The 20,810-nt window shown below is 34.1% G+C and overlaps 1 long non-coding RNA gene across 1 annotated transcript; it reads right to left on the bottom strand.

Moving 5' to 3' along the window:
- Positions 1-1,006: 1,006 nt before the first annotated feature.
- Positions 1,007-20,776, bottom strand: LOC128314402 (uncharacterized). Its single transcript, XR_008296020.1, has 3 exons — positions 20,539-20,776; positions 4,837-5,050; positions 1,007-1,136 (listed from the first exon to the last, which is right to left on the bottom strand). It is a non-coding gene; the product is annotated as an uncharacterized LOC128314402 (long non-coding RNA).
- Positions 20,777-20,810: the final 34 nt, after the last annotated feature.

The following is a 20,810-nucleotide window of genomic DNA, read 5'->3' as shown; positions in this document are numbered from 1 at the left end:
TCTCTATTCTTCCTGGTTGAGGGACCTTATAAATTAAATCTAGAATGAGACTTTCCTCTTGGAACTAAACAGATTTTCTTTTCTGAGAATGAGAAGACAAATGTTCCTGCTTCCTCTTAGGAAGAGGTAAAGAATGGGTAAGGAGAGGATATCTGAGTCCATTTTTCTATACCTGAGAGCTCAGGATTAATAAAATAAGCATAAAGACATCATTGTAATAGTATTTTTTGCAGGAAAAAAAGCATACAACAGGGTGGAAGGTCTACTCACACTTTGATGATCAGCGACAAAAACCGAACAATCCCGTGTTGCTTTTGGTTGATCTTACCATCCCTTTCATCTCAGTGGCTATTTAAAATATTCCACACTTTCCTCAAAATATATACACCCCCATCCCCCATTCTTATTTCTCAGAGAAGATTAAAGAAAGAAAAATCCCTCAGCCTTTTACCCATTTGAGAAAATCAATTTAGGAGAGCATTATATGAAGACTATTAAAATGCAATCAGTATCATCCTCATTCTTAGAATCTGAGTGCTCCTATGGGTCTCTGCATTTATCTCAGGATTGTGAAATGTCTTCTTTTGTCATTTATTTTTCACTAACATCACAAGCAGAATTTTTTTTTGAAAAATTTGAATTCTCAACAATTTAATAAAAGTAAGAAAAGTTTTTATTTTTAAAAAAATTTTAAGTGCTTATTTTTGAGAGAGAGAGAAAGAGAAAGAGAGACCGAGACAGAGAGAGACAGAGAGACAGAGCAGAAGCAGGGGAAGGGCAGAGAGAGGGAGACACAGAATCTGAAACAGGCTCCAGTCTCTGAGTGATAAGCTCAGAACCCAACCAGGGTCCAAACTCACAAACTGTAAGATCATGACCTGAGCCAAAGTCGGATGCTCAGCCAATGGAGCCACCCAGGCACCTGAAAAGTTTTTAAAATTCCCAAACATGAAATCTGTATCTCTGTGAAAGGTAATGCAATACTTTGTTAATACAATAAGAAAACTTACAGATGATAAAACAGTAATGATCCTTGCATGATCCTTCTGGGTGATTCCATTCTTTGTCCATTTCCTTATTATTTTGGTCATTTTTAAGCATGGGATAATAATCGATGAGTGATGCTGAAACAGTTCCTAGAATACAAATATTACAAAATATTTCAAAATTCCTCTTTGTTTTTTAAAATAAAAAAGTTGTAAGAGATCAGTCTTTATAAATCATTAGAATTGTGCAATAAAAAACTTCAACATTACATTGAGTCCAATGAACCTTGATGACACAAAGATGAAAGTGTGAGGTTACCCTGGTTGCAAAAGAAACACACCAACTGAAAATATAACTGAATGTTAAAGGCACAGTAATATGTATAGCAGAGGAATGAAGCCATAAACACAGTTCTATACTTATGACTGTTAAATGAAATATAACTGAAGCTTCTTTTTTTCCTAGCTTACTGTATAATATACTTTATTTTTATTTTTACCTTTCTACTTTACTTCTCTACTATGTATGTACATTATATGGTGGTTGTTGCATACACTATTTCATTCCTACATTGAAAATACCAGTGTAACATTACTATAGGACTGAGAGAATAGACATCAACTTAAACTTTAGTCTTTAGACTTATTCAGTAACTGGATCTGATTTTAGGTTGTCTCCATTGGAAACAAGATTAAATACTCTTAATTGTTTGTGAGAAGGAAATAAGGAGCAGAGGTTAATATTGGGAATAAATTTCTCATGAAGAAATATCCTGATATGAGAGAAGCCACAAACTTGATTAACCATAGATTCAATTGTTAAGCCCAACAAGGTTAAGAAAACAAAAAATAAGAGAATGGTGGTGAAGAGGCACACTTCTACCCAACTTCTGACATTCTATTCCACAAGACAAGGTGGAAGGATGAGAAAGATTGAAAGGGAATAAATATTCCAGTTCAAAAAAAACCAGTATTTGAAAGGCCTACAACACTTAGGATGCCCAAGGAATTTATAGAATATTTAAATGACTGGAGTCACGTATGTGAGGAGAAGTGGCAATACGTGAGACTGAGGAAGTTTAAGGGTGGGCTCTGTGAGCCATAACAAGGAACTTGAACTTGGAAGAGAATAGAAATAATATATTTGAAAGACTTTTAGAAAATCAAAGTTAGTTTACTTGGTGATTGACCAAATCTGAGACAGTATTGAGAAAAGGAAATTAACAAGAATAATTCCTAGGTTTCTGGGTTGGCTAATTGGATGGAGAGTAGTACCATCAACTGTGAAAGCAAACTAAAGAAAGATTTGGGGACAAAGAGGATAAGTTCTCTTTTACACATACTCAAAAGTGTTTCCATTTGACACCTTTCAAGTAAAGATGCTAATAGTTGAGTATACATGTTTAGAAATCAGGAGAGAAACATAAACTCTATGTATTTATTTGGGAATCAACTTTAAATAGATAATAAATATCATAGGGGCTATATAACATCACATGGGATTCATATGTGGATGGAGAAGAGAAGGGAAAAACTAAAACAAAAATTAAGATCCCCAAAGTAATAAGTATGTAGGGAAGAGTCAAAACAAAATCTGGGAAAGAATGGTAAGAAAAGTCCAGATAGCATGGTTTTGGAGAAGACAAGGGAAGACAGTGTTTATTGGAAGAGGGAGTGACTAGCAATGTTTTTTAAAGTGAGGAAAAAAAGCAAAATAAGGGGCAGAATAGTATCCATTGGATGTGATGAGAAAGAGCTCACTGAGGAAATTAATAAGGGCAATTTTAATGGTTTGGTGGTATTGGAACATATCATAGTTGGATCTAAAGAAGGGCAGGTAGTGGTAAAGAATCTTCAAGAAGTTGGGCTGTGTTGAAAGCCAAATGACAGTGTAATAGCCTGGAGTAGGGCTAGTTTTTGTGGGACTTTAAATGTGTATCAGGGGCATGTGGGTGGCTCAGTCGGTTAAGTCTGACTTCGGCTCAGGGCATCATCTCACGGTTTGTGAGTTTGAGCCCTGCATCTGGCTCTGCACTGACAGCTTCAGATTTTCTGTCCCCCACCCCCCTTCCCCTTACCTGCTCTCTCTCTTTCTCTCTCTCTCTCTCTCAAGAATTAAAAAAAAATAAAAAAATTATATCAGCAAGTCATGTGGATATACTAGGCACTAGGCTTTAGAAGAGGCCCTAAACATAACAACTTTATGAAAACTCAACCTATAATGATAGTCAGATGAGGTCAAGGGCCGAGGAGGGACTTATTAGGTTCCAGAGATTAAATCCATGTATCAGAATCAGCAGAAAGAAAGAATTTCTTGGATTGCCTAGAAAGCTCATACTGAGGCAAAGGCTTGTATGCTACTACTTTTCTAGGAACTAAATTCTCAAGGAAGGAAAGGGAGAAAAAAGGGAAGTCAATCAGTCAAACCAATTAAACATCTATGACTGGGCTGACCACTGGTTGCCAACAAGCATGAATGCTAGCTCATTCTCAAAGGTCCAACCAAGTACATCTCAGGGAGTCCTGAGACAACAGGGGAGAAGAATTGATCCAGTGATCCCATTGCTTTCAGTGTCATTGCACAGACTGAATTCTCAGGCTGTGCGTGAAAGGTGCCCCTGACATCTCAAGCCTCATCATTAGTAGGAAGTTCTGGGGCAGGATGTGAGAGATACACCAGCTCAGGAATGGTTCCCCCATGGAAGCTGGTCAGGATTCAAACAGTTCATTAGCACATTGTGTACTTGGCTTGGAACAAATGGGCAAAAATTCCTGGAAGCAGGTAAGATGTAGAGGATCTGATGATGTGGTGCATTAGAGGGGTCTGATACACAGTGATTAAAACTATAGAAGAGATTAAGCACAATCAATAGAACATTTAAGGTAGGTAATCCAGGACAGAAATGAAAGAATATATTCTAGACTCTACTGTTTAAACTCAAACAGTTATGCTCTAAAGTCACAAAATTCTAATTCATGTATCTGAATAATTGCCTTTATCTAGCCAAGGATAGATCTGGGCCTGCATCACGGTCTACGTGCATGAGACTACATATTTGGGGTTGAGAAGAAGAGAATAGTAGAAGTCACAAGCACAGGTATCTTCTTCATATTATAACCTAATGTGTAGTAAAGCACCTGGAATATAGTTGGTCCCCAGTAAATCATTCTGAAAAGAATAAAGGAAAACAGTAGGGAAAAAAACCATAAAATTTGCTTTTATTTACTTAAAAGTTTGTAATAAAATCTTTTATCTCCCTTTCCCACAACACATCAAGCTTATCCTATAGGCTTAATATGTTGTTGAATGATATAATATAATCATTCACAGGCAGTGATGGAGAAATATGTTTATTTGCTACAACATCTGACTATATTTGTAAAAATATTAAATTTCTTTCTTTCAAATGTGTGCTTCAGAAAAATGCCCTTATATTGTGGGAGAACATCTTCCAAAGCCATAAAAATACTTTTCACTGAGAGAAGCAAAAGTATTTATGACATTTTCCATTTGAAAATAAAATAAACAATTGGCTAATATCATGACCATTCGTATTGTCACTGAAAATATAACTCATGATTCAACAGATAAGACATACAATTTTAGGTCATATTTTAAGTTTCTCTAATGTACCTTTCATTACTCTTTAATACTCCATATTATGTAGTTATCTTTTATTATTTGCCTTTCCCTCTTTCTTTAATTATCAGGAATGCCAAATGGACTCTTTTTTATCAGTCTTTGCAAGGAAACAAATATGATTTAGTTGATACATTCCATTTTTATTGCTTTTTGTTTTCTATTTCATGTACTTCTTCTCTTAGGTTTATCAAACCTAGGTATACTTACCTAGATTTCTCTTCTTTTGAATTTCTCAATCATCAGTAAAGCAAAAAAGCAAACTACACCAAACTGCAGTGGTTTAACACACAGACAAGTGTATTTCTTGTATACATCACAGCTTGATGTGTGTAACCAGGACCCTTCTTTATGGAATTGAGACACATGGTTCTTTTCTTCTGTCATATTCTAGGTCCTCAGAGCACCCTTTAATGCCTGTTACCTATAGCCAGCAGATAAGAAAGAAGAAAAAAATTAAAACAAAAAAAAGCATACTCACTCTCAATTATCTTGTCCTGGGTATAATACACATCACATTCCAATGGCAAAGAGTTATATGACTCATATAGTTGAAATAAGTGGGGAAATGTGATCTAGCTGTGTGTCTAGGAAAAGACAAAAACATCAATGGTGGTAAATACCAGCATTTTTTTGCCAGTCTGCTTTGGTGGTCACCAAATAGCCCATTGCTCTCTTCTTCTCACATATAGAACATACTAATTCTACCCCCAAGGGAAAAAATCCAAAGTCTCATCAAATTCACTGAATCCAGCTCAATATTTATAGTCTCTGGAAGATGGGTAGTCTTCCCTAACAGATTCATAGCAACTCAATGCTTTCAAGCTCTATGAACTAAGAGATAAATTACCTACTAACTGGTATACTAGGATCAGGATAACTGCAACAGACACTTCCACGTGGTAGAGGGAAAATTAGAGGCGCACCATTTAGCAAGTTTGGAATCCTGATGGGCAGGTGATATAAGAATTCATTGTCATGGACATAAAAGAAGTCCCTTGATTAAACTGTGATTCTGTTTTCTGTAAGAATATTCTTTTTTTTTTCAACATTTACTTACTTTTGAGAGAAAGAGACAGAGCGTAAGTGGGAAAGGGGCAGAGAGAGAGTGAGACACAGAATCCGAAGCAGGCTCCAGGCTCGGAGCTGTCAGCACAGAGCCTGACGCAGGGCTCAAATTCACGAGCTGTAAGATCATGACCTGAGCTGAAGTTGGACGCTCAACTGACTGAGCCACCCAGACGCCCCTGGAAGAATCTTCTTGAGTAAGTTTTGGTCATGTATAGGCCCCTAGTTCCACTATCTAGGAAAGTTTTCTTTATCCATTATTCGCAGTTGCAGTATTTTAAGTGAGTTTTGTTGAACGTGATGTCCTTGGCACTATGCCGTTCTCGCTTTCCCATGCAAGTTTGGGGGCTCATGATATGAGTTTAGGCTTGAACCATCAAAGCTTTTTCTTCCAAATTCGTGGCTTTTTTGCCAAAATAATTTTCTCAAATTCTTAGTAGGCTTCTGAACTATTCAATTCCAATCATTTCTGTGTGAATTTTTTCCCCCTCTTTCTACACTTTAAGCAGGAAGAACCATGTACAGAAGTGTATGCACATAGGGCTGCTATAAGGACCCCATAAGCCATTTCCCCACTTCAGAGAGAGTGTGCCACCAAATGAAGCCATGACAGATGAAGGCAAATTCAGGAGATGGAGAAAGGCAAACAGAGCCCTGGTGAAACTGTTTTATCCACTGGCCCAAGCCTTGCCTGAAGCCATAACAAACCATGAGATATTACCATTATGTAGGATAAGTCCTTGATTGCTATTTCAGGTGGATTTCCTGCACTTGTACAACAAAAACAGGAAACAAAACAAAAAATATCCCACCTAATGCCAGAACAAAATTGTATTTCATCTGGATAGCTTCCATTTTGTATAGAGATTCAGTAATAATTATTATTTGCATAAGATGGCTTTGATAAAAAAAGTAACAAAAACCAGAATGTGCTGATTAATGACGCATTCAGTTTCCCTCCTTTTCCTACTTTCTGGTTTAGACTGATAATAAGGGTTAGCAGTTTATGTGAAGTAAGAATTGGCCAAAGAGGCGTGAGACACTGAGAAATATTCTATGGTAGAAAGACTACCATAGACAGTGGAAATTGTCAAAAATTATGAATAAATATTAATGACAGTAGAATTTATCATTAAGGAAAATAATAAACTAAATCAGGCAACTGAACATTTTTTTTCCCCAGAAAGGAATCTATTTGCATTGTACTTACTGAATGTTTGCTTGATATGTTTTGGAAACATATTATAAAAGAAGATCTGGAATAAGAGGAGCACGACTTTATAATCATTTTGCATGCCAAATATCAGACACCAGAAACAGTTCTCAGTTACAGGTGAGCTATAGACGGTGACTATGCTTACAGTGCTGAGCACTGAGTAATGTATAGAATTGTTCAAATACTATGTTGTACCTAAGACTAACGTAACACTTTATGTCAGCTATATTTCAATGAAAACAAAAGATGTAAGTGTGCTATAGAAGTGTGTTCTATCTTTCACAGGCAGGATTTACTCACATTTTAAAAATTTCACATAACATAAAAATTAATGGAATTTCAATGGCTAAGTTTTGTGCTTCTACCTGGACATTTATAAGATAATTTCCAGTTATCATTAATTATATCACTAAACTTTCACAATAAAAAAAATTGAGCTAATTTACTCTGAGAGATACTCCTCTCAAAAAAAAAAGATATAAAATTTGAGATAATTGAAAATTATGACAAGAACATGTACCAAGCAACAAAATTACTGAAGAAAGAATCAGGTTATTATATTTTGTTCTGTACAAAAAAAATTAAAACAAAAACAACCTGAAATCTTGTATTGACTTTGAAAAAATCTTATAGTTTCCATTTATTTATTTATTTGTAATTTTTTTTTAATTGAGGTATAATTAGGATACAGTGCTATACTAGTTTTAGGTGTACAATATAATGACTCAACATTTCTACACATTACTTAGTGCCCATCTCAGTAAGTGTACTCAATCCCCTTCACTTTTATTACACATTCCTCTGCCTACCTCCCCTTTGGCAACCACCAGTTTGTTCTCTGTATTGAAGAGTCTGTTTTTTTGTTTGTTTGTTTGTCTGCTTTTGTTTGTTGTGTGTCTTAAATGCCACATATAAGTGAAATCATACAGTATTTGCCTTTCTCTGACTTATTTTACTTAGGTCCATCGTAAGTACTAGGTCCACCCATGTTTTTTCATATTGCAAGATCTCATTCTTTTTTGATCCAGTACCTCCACCACTGGGTATTTACCCAAAGAAAATGAAGACACTAACTCAAAAAAGATACATGCACCCCTATGTTTATTGCAGTGTTATTTCCAATAGCCATAGTATGGAAGCAACCCAGGTCCATTGACAGATGAAAGGGTAAAGAGGAGCAGTATATATACGTACAATGGAATATCACTGGGCCATAAAAAAGAATGAGATCATGTCATTTGCAACAACATATATAGCCCATTTAAATCAAATGTGAAATTGACAGTGGTAATCTGTGAAGCTGGATTGCAGTCTGTAAACAGGAAACAAATGTTTTAGCTTATAAATCATGGAATTAGTGGAAAATAAGAATAATATCAAACATGACTTTTTGCAAGGGAAATTTCACTTGCCCATATTCTAAAATGTGTAAGTATTTGAGCCCTTCTCATCTTTAATTTTCAAATGCCAAAGGACAGTCTTATTATGTAGCTGTGATATCTAAAGATAATATCAAACAAGCAAAAAGGAGTGTGAGAATGTTTCAAGTTAGGCTAACATTTGGGAATACCACCAGCTGCTCTCTTTTACAATGAAGGAAAAAAATAGCTCAGAGGCAAAACTGTAAATAAAGTAATTTCAATCTTATTTTACAGGTTAAAAAAATACTCACAATGAAATCCTTTAATGAGTTTGCCCTTTTTCAAGCTGCCTCATGGTCTAACTAAAATTAGGCAACACCCTAAGGGAAATTTTGAATAATACTGTTATTTATGTCCTATTAAAAGGTATTACCATATTTTACCATAGAGGCTTTGCAGTATTTTAACATAATGCCCACAAACCTGATTTTATGAATTAGTGAAGTGAACAGGCATTAAGCAAAACAGGAAGGATTTGAATTTTTGTTCACTTTAAGAGCTATGAATTTTAATGAATGTTTTGTTGATTGAATATTTATACATATTTACATTCACACACACAATTCTATATATCACACATATGTATATGTATGTGTATACCTATATGTATATGTATATTTATAGAGATAGATGATAGATAAATAGATAGATAGATAGACAGATAGAAGAGAGAGACAGAGACCTAACATATGACTACAAATATAAGTGATGCTCTTCAATAGTTAGGAATAATTCATTTGTTAGCTAAAATTCCAAACCGCAAAACCATGATATGAATCTGGCTAATGGCAGAATTCCATAATACACGTTGGTTTCTTCTGCTAGGTCCTTTCTATAAATTATAATATATTTAATAAATATGAATTAATGTGTGGGTGTTTAGCAAATTATACAAGTTGTATTCTATTCCTCTGTTTTCTGAGAAAAATATCTCAGCAAAATTAGGGTTAAAAGTATTTTCTCTTCATTTATAAATCATGATGAGTATTTGACCTATTATCATGACATTGTGGGTGGATCATTACACGTAAGTGAAAGAAAAAAAAAAACAATTAAAAAGAAGCCAAGAAAGCAGATGCTAAGTCTCATTCAGTACTAAATCCACTTTACCATTACTTTTCAAAAGCAATCTAAATGTCAAATTTCTGACACCAAAATTGGTAGCAAGTAAATCGCATAGCACTAAACTGCAAAGTGGCATGCAAAATTTAGAACAGTAGGTTGTATATAATTAGGGAAGAGTTTGTGCTTCTAAATATAAAAGTCCTACATTCAGCATGAGGAAATAAAACTCTTAGGAAGAAGGCAGTCTGGTTGCACTCTTTAAAGGCTATTAATACAAACATAAGGGCAACAGATAAAACATGAATGTTCACTTAGAAGCAGGCTTTTCACAGGCAAATGTGTAAGATCATTAGTGGAACTAATCAGAGAATGCTGTTATGTTCTGCCTTCCTTTATCCTTAAATATTTTGCCTATATTCCTTCCAATAGAATTGTAAAGATTTAAGGCAGAGTCATGTCAAACATAAAATAATTGACTTTCTAAATCCCTTGAATGTCCCATTCATTCACTAAACAAATAATTCTGAATATTAATAGGTAGTATTTTAAGTTCTTAGGCTATAGAAGTGGAACAGGAAAAATCCCTGCCTTCATAACACTTCAATAATAGTGAAGGAGGCAGATGACAAATAACAATATAAAGAAATACATAATAAAATGTCAATACTCTGATGACAAATGAAGCAAAGACAGCAGATAAAAAAGTAATTAGGGTGGAAGATAGTTCACAAAGGGCAATCATTCCAGCTCTTTCTGAAGTGGTCTCATTTGAGCAGAGACTTGAAATAAATGAGGGTACGAGCCATGCAAAGATGTAAAAGAGAAAAATATTTTGCAGATAGACCAGCTAGTTCAGAGACCCTGAAGAGGAAATGAACTGGGTTACAGTGGCAGGAGGAGGTAGAAGGAGGATGAGGAGATACCCGTTAGAAGACTATTTCCAATTCCTTGAAAGAGATGAAGCATTAAGGCTGTACTAGCAGAAATGGTATCAGTGAGACTGAAACCATAGTCTGACTGTCGAGGCCATAGGAAAGGGCAATCAGTTCACTGTGGGTTGAGAAGAAAAGAGGCAAATCAAGAATGCTGTCAGTGTGTTGGCCTGAGCTACTGGCAAATGATGGTGTTATACTGGTATTGGGAAAACTGCGGGGGGGGGGGGGCAGTAGAATCAAGAGTTAGGTATTGGATATATTCAACTAGGATGCCTACTAGGTATGCAATATCATTATCACAGTGACACTAAGGAAGAAGTAGACTATAGGAGTCCAAACTTGAAAAAATAGTATGTGGTGAAGAGAGGTGGCAGAAACTTGGGCTATACATTTGGAAGTCATCACCATATAGAATTTATTTAAAGCCATGGGGATACAGAGTATCTTGTAATGAGATGGTATCTATAGCCACAGGACATGAATACCATTCAGGAAGGGGGAAAGGAAGCACCCAGCCACAATTACAGAGATGGTGTGGTCAGTGAGGTGGAAGGGAATCAGAAAGAAAGAGTGGGCGCTCTAAGTGGAGGAAAAAGAGCAATAAATGAGAATAAAGTATCAAGTGTATTCAACTATAATACTATTCTCTATCTTCATTACAATTTTGCAGGTGGTTAGGCTGGAATATTTCCTGACACTTAGCAGAAAAGGTTATGTTGCCTGGCAGAGGAACCGGATCCCTCTGGTTCCTAGCATACTAGGAGAGATGTTAACAGGAATTATAAGGAGAGTTATTCCCTTTGCCCATCCTCTGGGGGATAGAATGCCCAACAGTAGACATTGGTTAGTGCATAATTGGATTACAACATTTTTGTTACCTGGGAGGGTCACATAAATTAGTATGCAGCTTAGTAAGGACTAGTAGAAGCAGTCAAATGTCATCTGTTATCTTTTGTGGGACGTAAAGTCACCCACTCTTAGCATTAACTTTAGATTTTTTTTTAACTTAATTGTACAACCTTGCACGATCTCACTTCTACTGACCACTCCACCCTTACTTTGCCTGCTATATCATATGTAAACTGAAAAAAACTATAGAGACTCTTTTCTGTGTGCTTAGAGACCATAATGAAACAAAGAGAAATAAATTTACTAACCGCACTACAACACAAAATACATGCTTTTGTCACGGGAAACTAAAGTCAGAGTGTCTACTTTTAGAAATTATTATAATTTATTACTATTTTACTATGAGCTAACTTAGGTGACAAATGGTACGTATTCTAAAAATTAAAGTACAGAGGCTAGGACAATTTATCTGAACTTAGCCTCATGTATTAGAATCCGACTGTGATAAACTATGATCTCACATTCTTATTGAAAGTTTATAGAGAACAAAATGCATTATATCAGAAGCTAAATTTAATTGACTGTAAGAAGGAATGTGTTGCCTGAAACTGCATCTTGATACCTTTATCCTTTATTCATGGAAATCTTCCTAATTCTTCAAAACCTAGCTCAAAAGTCATCTTCGTAATAATGATTGTTTTAAGCCCAATCAGATACAATTACCCCATCTTATTGCATTTTACTTCTAACTCTATTGTAAGATATTCTTTATTCTGACTTGTCTTAAAATAGTTTGTTGACAATATACTGCAACAAATTTTATCTTCCTTGAAGGCAGGTAATATGGATTAAAATACTTGTTTTCACTGAAATAAAACTATCCCTCGTTCAATGAAGATTAGGGTTTTTATAATACTGTCTTAAAATACCTTCTGTGGCTTCATTTTTAGTTAAAATGTATGAATTAACAAACAAAAAATGTGACTCAATATGTACCACAAAGCTACCTCCCAGCTAATTCAGTATATGGTCTTCCGTAAAGGAATAAATAACTATAACACAAGTGTTCAGCATCCCTCATTGTACAGTTATTCTTCAGGGGGATGAAAGTTTATATTTGTAAGTATTTATATTTATAGCAATTTTAAGTATATATATCCACACACATACATATCAAATATATATCACACATACATATACCATATATATGCACAGTCCAAGATACACACACACACATATATAAATGGGACTTTATGTGAAATTCTTCACAGAAATAGATCTAAAATGGAATTACAAATGTTACTAGGAGTCACATTTAATAAACTGATTAAAAAGCTAATTACAAGTATACTGAGAGTGAGACTCAGAACATATTTTTAACTCCACATGGAACATAATTTGTAATGGACTTTAACAGAGCAACTTTTTCAGAGTTTACTCCTAATACTTTGGTGTCATGGCAACAAATCATTTAGTTTAGTATGTTTTATCCCACATCTTATTTTGAGAATAAATTAAGGATGTCAGTGTTCCTAGTTTCCTTTGCACTTATACACTGCCTCAATCATTTCAACTGAGTTGAACTGGATGCTAAAGAAAGTAGGAAATGTTTTTTTTCTAAGGATAGCTTGCTTGCTTGCTTATTTATTTATTTATTTATTTATTTAATCTACATGGCATAATTTAGTTAGGCTGTTGCCTAGACAGGCCAGAGGGACTAGATTAGCTCCCTGGTTCTATTCTACCCTTTATACAAGATGTCTTTCAGGAAATAGTGGATTACAACAGGTTTCTGTGGAAACCTGTCTCACTGAACACAGGCATGTGTGATTTATTACATGATGTATCTGTCATGGACCTGAACAAAAAGAATTGACCCCACTGTAAAGAATTATTAAGATATGATTATGGGCCCCAAATCAAGAAATTCAGAAAGAAATGGAAAATAGCATTACTTGGGTGGAGGCTTTGAAAGTTTTTAAAAAATGATTTTGAAATACAAAATAATAACAGAACTGGATTCTACTTAAGGCTACTTAGGTCACATGGGCATTTGGGCTACTTCTTTTCATAGTCTTCAATGATTCTCCAAATGTAGGGACTGAACACAACTTGCTTAAACCAGGGTTTCTCAACCTTGGCAACAGCAACATTTTGGATCAAATGTGGGGACATTTTGGGTCAAGTGTTCCTTGTAGAATGTTTAACAGAACAGCACCCTTGGCCTCAGCCCACTCGATGTCAGTAGCACCCCCTCCCCAAGTTGTGGCAATCAAAATCAACATCTTTCTGGGTCTGCTTGAGAGTGAAATCACCCCTGCTTAGAAACCACTGGTTTAAATAATATTGAAAACATTTTGTGTAAGTAGCTCAAAGCAACTTTATGCTATTGGTCAAAACAGACGTTATTTACGTTGACTTTCAAAGTGTGAATCTAAGAATAATATCTAGACACTGAACAGAAATGTTTGGATCACGATAATTAAAGAGGCAGTATCATACATGCAGACAATAGTTACAAACTATAGTATAAACATCCTTAAGAACTTAGTAACATTTTAACAATATGGTGGATTTTAACATGCAGAAATAATGGAAAAAGTATTAGGTATATTTATGACAAATTATATATATACATATATGTTTCTATTTTTACAATATATTAAGCACTGCCTCTGTTATGGTTCAATTAGCTTGTCAATTTCCACATTTATAGTCCATGCTATTATATCCTAGATATTTTCATAGCTTTTTAATTTGAATATATCTAGTCCTCATAAATTTATTGGAAAGATAAGTGTATGTAAATATATATACAATAATTTATATAACACACACATATGGTTTCATGTGATGTGATGTGTGTATGTTGTATATGTGTGTGGTATGTGTTACATATTATATATACATAATATTTATGTGTATATAACCTATACAAGTTTTATATAACATATGTATACATATTTATGATAATATCATTCTATTGCTTCTGACTCACTGAATTTGAGTTTAAATACATAATTGTCAGCAAAGTGGGAGGAATATTTACATATTTGAAAATTTAGAAGCTTGCAAACAAATATGAGGCGATAGATCCAGTGTAAAGAAAGTCTTCCTACATGTAGGTGATGAAAAAGAGGTAGAAGCAAACATCCTAGATTTTAAATTAATCGTGTCCAAACTTACCAGTGGCAATTGTTTTGTGAGATAAATACTTAGTTAATTTACCCCAATGTCAGTCACTCTATCTTTTTACACTAAGTACAGTATTGTTCTAAGGAGATGCAAAGATGTAGAGGCATTCCCAGTCAAGTATGGGTCAGATATATACACCACTAATAAAATAAAGATAGATTGATGGCAACTGGGCTACACATACAGATACGTATAGGACAGAGGAAGAAAGCAAGTAACAGCATTTTGAGTTACATCTTGAAGAGCACAACAGTTTTCTAAGATAACAAGGGGCAACGCTTGGAAAGGTGAAATTGCATGGCTTAATGAGGACCCACAAATAGCCCAAGTACAGAGCATCTGGTGAACAAATGTTGAAAGATAAGGCTAGAAGACAGGCAGGACCAGACTGAAGAGAGTCTTTTATCCCAGTTAGCCCTGAGGAACTACTGAGGGACTCTAAACAGCGGGGTCACATGGTTTGGTTTGTGTTTTAAGAAAAATAAATTACAATAAAATAAGACAGCAGGCAGACAGTTGGTAGGTTCACTGGAAAATAATGTGGAAAAAAAAAAAGAAGATGCTAAATTATAGCATGGACACCCCAAATCTACCAAAACTTAAAGCGACAGAAAAGAAAAATGGAAGAGAAGAAAGCTTTTTTCTTTGAATGAGCATTCACTCCAAGCTCTATTCTTGCCAATAACTCCTTAAGAACTACACTGTTTTAATGTTAAGCAGAATATATTGCTGTAATTTTAATCACAGACTCTGTTAAGTATATACAAATGACATGACATATAAATGTTGCTCTAAAATTATTGTTCAAAAATTATGGGCATGAACAAAATACAATCTGTGATTAGAGGCAAGACTGTAGATATAAAATCACTCTTTATAAAATATTTCCTGAAAATATACTGAAAATATAATTTTCTTTCATCAGAAATCTGACATAATGTCATGGGTGTTTGGGTGCTGAATAACAATGTATATATACAACTTGCGTGATGATTAATTATACACACACACATGTATACATATGTATACACACACACAACTCACAACTTATAAAGACATGAGTATCCGTTATACATGTAAAAAAGAAAACTTAGAGGGGAAAATTAATTTATAATATAACATAAACTACATGAATTACAGTAAAATCTTGGATTGCGAGTAACTTGTTCTGCGAGTGTTCCACAAGACAAGCAAACATTTATAATAAATTTTAACTTGACAAACGAGTGATATCTTGCAATAGGAGTAGTACATGATGCCAAACATCATGTGATCACAACTGAGCCAATGGTTCTTGAAATTCAATTTGATATACAAGTGCTTTGGATTATAAGCATGTTTCCAGGATGAATCATGCTCACAAACCAAGGTTTTACCGTATTCTTATAATTATATATGTTTGAATATTCACCTTAACAAACTGCTATATCTTATTCATTATTGGTGTTTTTGGGTTCCTAATATGCTAACAATCTAAAAACAAATTTTATGTGTACCTGTTTGTGTGTTTAAGTGTGTATGCCTAAGAACTTCCCTGATTTCCTCACATTCAATTATGTGAGTTTGTAAAAACTTTAGTCCCATATTTGGAAAACATCTTAAACTTTTGGAAATGTATATTCAATTGGAAATAAAACATGTAATTGGACAAAGAATATCTCTAATACTTATCAAGCAAATAAATATATTGGAACAAACAAGAGAAAAATGAGGGTATCAACTCTCTTATGTCTCTGATATCTTAACCTTAAACCACAAAATTTGAAAGCCATTCCTTTAAAAAGAAAACCTAGTTGGATACACAACCTTGATTTTTCTTTTAAGTTGCACGTTAATAGATCTTTATTAAAATCCTTTAGTCTGCTAATGTATGGTCATAAAAATCTAAGCACACTATTAAAAAGACACACACACACACAAACTGGTCTGTTTGGAGAGAGAGTAATAAAGAAATAGCTTATAACATCAGCCTTCATTTAGAAAAGAATTTATCGAATTTCTACTGAGCCTGAAAAACATAGTTATGAAGATGAATAAAGCAGCGTGTAAGGCCTCTAGGACCTTACAGATTAAATACATTAGCAGATACAGATATATCTTCAAAACAAATAGATTGTATTATTCTAGTGATTGCTTCATCTAAGAAAGAGGCAGACGTTGGGGGCATTTGTTCTGAGAGCCTTGAAGGCTGAAGTCAAGGGAGAGTGTGAATACAAATGCCTGTTGTTCTGGCAAATGGCACTCAGTTCAAAGTACCTGGGTGGTCTGGCACCCCCAATATTGGACTTATTGGTGATACAGAGAGCATGAAATTGTAAAGAAAACTGGAGTCACATTTACAATTGCCTTGTTCTGTAGTTTCAGACTTATTTTGTAAGCAGTAAGGAACCACTGAGGACTTTTAAATAGAAGAAATGTATTCTCAAACATAAATAACATTAACTTCCCGGTGACAAAAGATGCTAGTAGCAAAAGACCAAGAGCAAAGTAAGAAGACAATATAGCACTGATTTGTGTGATTATCCACCCCCTCTGTAAGATTCGTATTTAAAATAAGCATTGCAATATTCTTTTCTTTGCTCTTTGCCTGAGACTGACTTCCCCTTTCATAATTGTCCTTAACCCAATAAACATTTTCTTCGAGTCAGGGAAATCATGATTCCCATCTTATTCCAATAAATGAGCCTATTTATATTTCATTCCTCCTTAAGTATATATATTTGTCTTCTTTTCAAATTGATTATATTTAATTGTGCTTATTTCCTTTATGAATAACACCTTTTTACCTTTTCTTGTTCTTAAACATTCTAGCTACTTTAAGATTAACTCAACTCCAAAGAAAGTGTTATATAAAAGATTTTGTAGACTATTTTTCTATGGGGGCTTTAATGCTATCTATCAGTTACTATGTTCGATGCAGGTATGTTTCACCCTCATGCTATTATCATTCTATCCGGCAATAAATGTTTGATAGATATTGTCAAACAAGACAGTTTTTAGAATAATAGGTTAAAATCATAGGAAAATACATTTTCAGGGCCACAGCTGAAAATAATCACTTCCTTCCAACGTGAGAATATATCTAACATTTTCTCTATTTCTTAACAAAGTAAACATACATAAAACTTGGTTGCTCTCATTTCTCTTCATATAAGTGCTTGCATATCCTTGCCTTTTTCCAGAATAGTTACTGAAGTCAATGGCATCCTCCCATAAAAATTTGAGGTATTTATTTAAGGTTTAATCAATGGTTAAAACCTTACTGTTTTCTATTCCCACTCCATATATTGAGTTAACACTTTAGTAAAACCCCCAAATGTCCATCATGCTAAACACCATCAGTTTGGGGTAAAGTTATGGATGTACAGGTGATTGGAATTATGAATGGGATAATAGTTATCACCTTAGCACACTTGTCTCTAGAAACATTGATCCAAGCCTTGATGAAGGAGATCACTATTTTGCATAAACTTTATACAAGTAATTTATGTCTGCAAGCAATGGCAGCTTGGCCAGTGATTAATATACTGATAATAAAATATTAGACAATATTGTGTGTGCAGTGTATGCAGTTACTCTATATGCAGTGTAGATGTTTATTTCGGTATTTCCCAAGAAAATATATGGATGTGAATACTTTCTGATTACCCAGTGAATGTTGATGTTTTCCATTTGTAGACATTCATTATTTTTCACATGATTATGCCCACAGTAATTATATAAGAATATCTTCATGTTTACCTCTAACGCAAACTTTACTTACCATTTTATTATTTTAAAGCCTTTGATAGAATGTTCCGTTCTATCATACAATCTTATGTTTTATACTAAGTCACTTTTAAATTATTTGGACCAAAATTTTCACAGGAATATATTGATTGTTTTAAGATTTAAAATTTTAGTATTAATATTACATGCATGTTTAATGTTATTATGGTATAGTTGGCCAAATCTGAATATTTCAAATGGGATGGAAACAATTATGTTAAAAAATTGGATGTTGAGTAACTTCAATAGCAAAATATCCAGGGAAATATAATTGTCCATATGAATAAAATATGTATGCTCTTAATAGATTTACATTAGTACAGGAGACATCATTTTCCGTTGCTTTCCTTAGATTATTGCCATCCTACTAATTATGTGTCTTTCCCCTTTTCTTTTTCTCCTGGATCCTCCCGTTAGGTGGGATAGGAAAGATATAAACTTGTGAGTGAGGGATGTCCATGTTCCTTTAACAAATCTCAGCAACTAAGCCATTCAGAATATTTACTATCTTTTTCAACACCATTATAAGAAGCGGATAAAAAAAGTTGCATCTAATGATGAGAATACACTAAAAAGTTCCCTTGAAAATTTAAATGAGAACCACAGTAAGCAACCATAATATCTTCATGTACTGGACAAAGTGAACTGGGTTTGTTTAAAAGTCTCAGAATTACTGGGATGCCTGGGTGACAGCTGGTTGAGTGTCTGACTCTTGATTTCAGCTCAGGTCATGATCCCAGGGTCATGGAATTGAGGTCCACTACAGGCTCTGCACTGAATGCGGAGCCTTTTTGAGATTCTCTCTCCCTCTCTCTCTCTGCCCCTACCCCCTCTCAAAAAAAAATCTTAAAAAAAATAAAAGTCTCAGAATTACTGGTTTTGTCGAGAGGACTAGCTGACCTAGTGAGGAAAGGGTAACTCAGTGTTAAAATTGTTTCAATAGGGTTCTTGGTGTAATTATTTTATATTCCTTGGGGACTAAAGAATTATCATAGGCATATCAATGGTTCCTATTAATTAAAGAACTAAGACCACATGTTATATAATACTGACAAATTTCAAACTGATATAATTTATGTTTACATATATAATAGTATTATATAATTTTTCCTATTATACAAATATATAATTATGCTTATCTGTAAAAATCTTTAAGTATAAAGAGTGATTCATTTATGTATATTTATGTGTATAAATACTGATATTGTTGTAGGAAATAACAATGTTATAAACTCTGTTGCAATGATTACTTATAAAATTGAATCTAATATTTGACATATATGACCAATGAATCAGGGGGCCATTATAATATCTCTTTAATAAAGTAAATAAAATACAGAAAATCCTTAGAGCTGTATGATAAAGGCATTGGTCTTCATTTAAGCAAAGAAAAATGTAGCATAATTTTGAACAATTTTAAGGAAAGAAGTTAAAATGATCTCAGATTTTAATGGCATTGGATTATAGGTTTTTCACAGTATTTGGTTCTAAATTAAATAATGATTATATAAACATGATTTGACAATTATTTTTAAATGGTTTTTAGCTTTTAAAGCAACTATGTTTCCTTTTAAAAATGGAATTTATGTAAATTTTGATAATATAATGTCCTGGCTCACAAAGAGGAGGAGAAAAGAGAAGGGTTATCTAGATTAAAAGTATCTCAAGTTGATGGATCAAATTTTGATATTTAAGTATATTTTCTAAACGATCAAGGGCAAGAACTAAAATAACCAGAACAAAGTAACAAAAATATGGGGATGGAGGTTGAAAAAGAATTACAAGTAGTGTGTTCAATGCACACATTAAAAAAAATGGTAAATAAAGGCATTTAAAGGTGCTTAAAGTTATGGTGATATCTACCAGACATAGTTAGAACACCAAAGGCTAAGTATGCTTGCCTCTAAGAAGTGGTAAAAGACATGAGGAAGGAATGGGGCAAGATACTTTCACTCTTATCCTCCTGTACTGTTACAACTGCAGTTGCCATCACACAATGATTAACAGTATCAAGCTGCAACCAGACTTGGTTCAAATCTTAGTTTCACTACTTACAACCTATGGCCTCAGTCAACTGACTTAACATCTATTTATCTGAAATACCTATTTATCTTAGTTTCCTCTTCTGTAAATTTAAAATTTAAAAGCGTTTCTATTGGAGGGTTCTTTCTTATCAGGGCTTAATGCACTAATATTTAAAAAGCATTTGCTAGGGGTGTCTGGCTGGCTCAGTCGGTAGAGCATGCAACTCTTGAGCTTGGGGTTTTAAGTTCAAGCCCCATCCTGGCTGGATGTAGAGGTTACTTTACCTTAGGAAATTGAGAATGCTTTCACATTATTTTCCTTAGGCTTCTTTTCCTTAGGCTTTAAAAGATTAAAGAATTCAGAAACTCACTATCCGATATGCAAAGGAGAGTTCTTGAATCTTGAGTTCTAAATCTCAATCTACCACAAACTTCCACTTGGCACCTCCATGAATTAAAGTGTGCCTTCAAATTCTTCCCTGAAAAAGAAAAAAAAAAATAAAGAAAACCATCTCTCAATCTCACTGACTTAATCAATATTTATCAGAAATTCAATGTTCAATAATCAGTGGGTCTCATTCTATTCGTATTTCAGGATAATTAAGATTGAAAAATACTGGCAGTTCTATATTATAAGCAAGTT

This window comes from Acinonyx jubatus, chromosome A1 (genome assembly GCF_027475565.1).
Source record: "Acinonyx jubatus isolate Ajub_Pintada_27869175 chromosome A1, VMU_Ajub_asm_v1.0, whole genome shotgun sequence".
Taxonomy (NCBI): domain Eukaryota; kingdom Metazoa; phylum Chordata; class Mammalia; order Carnivora; family Felidae; genus Acinonyx; species Acinonyx jubatus.
The sequence above is the reverse complement of the archived record's forward strand: the minus strand, read 5'-3'. Positions and strand labels throughout refer to the sequence as shown.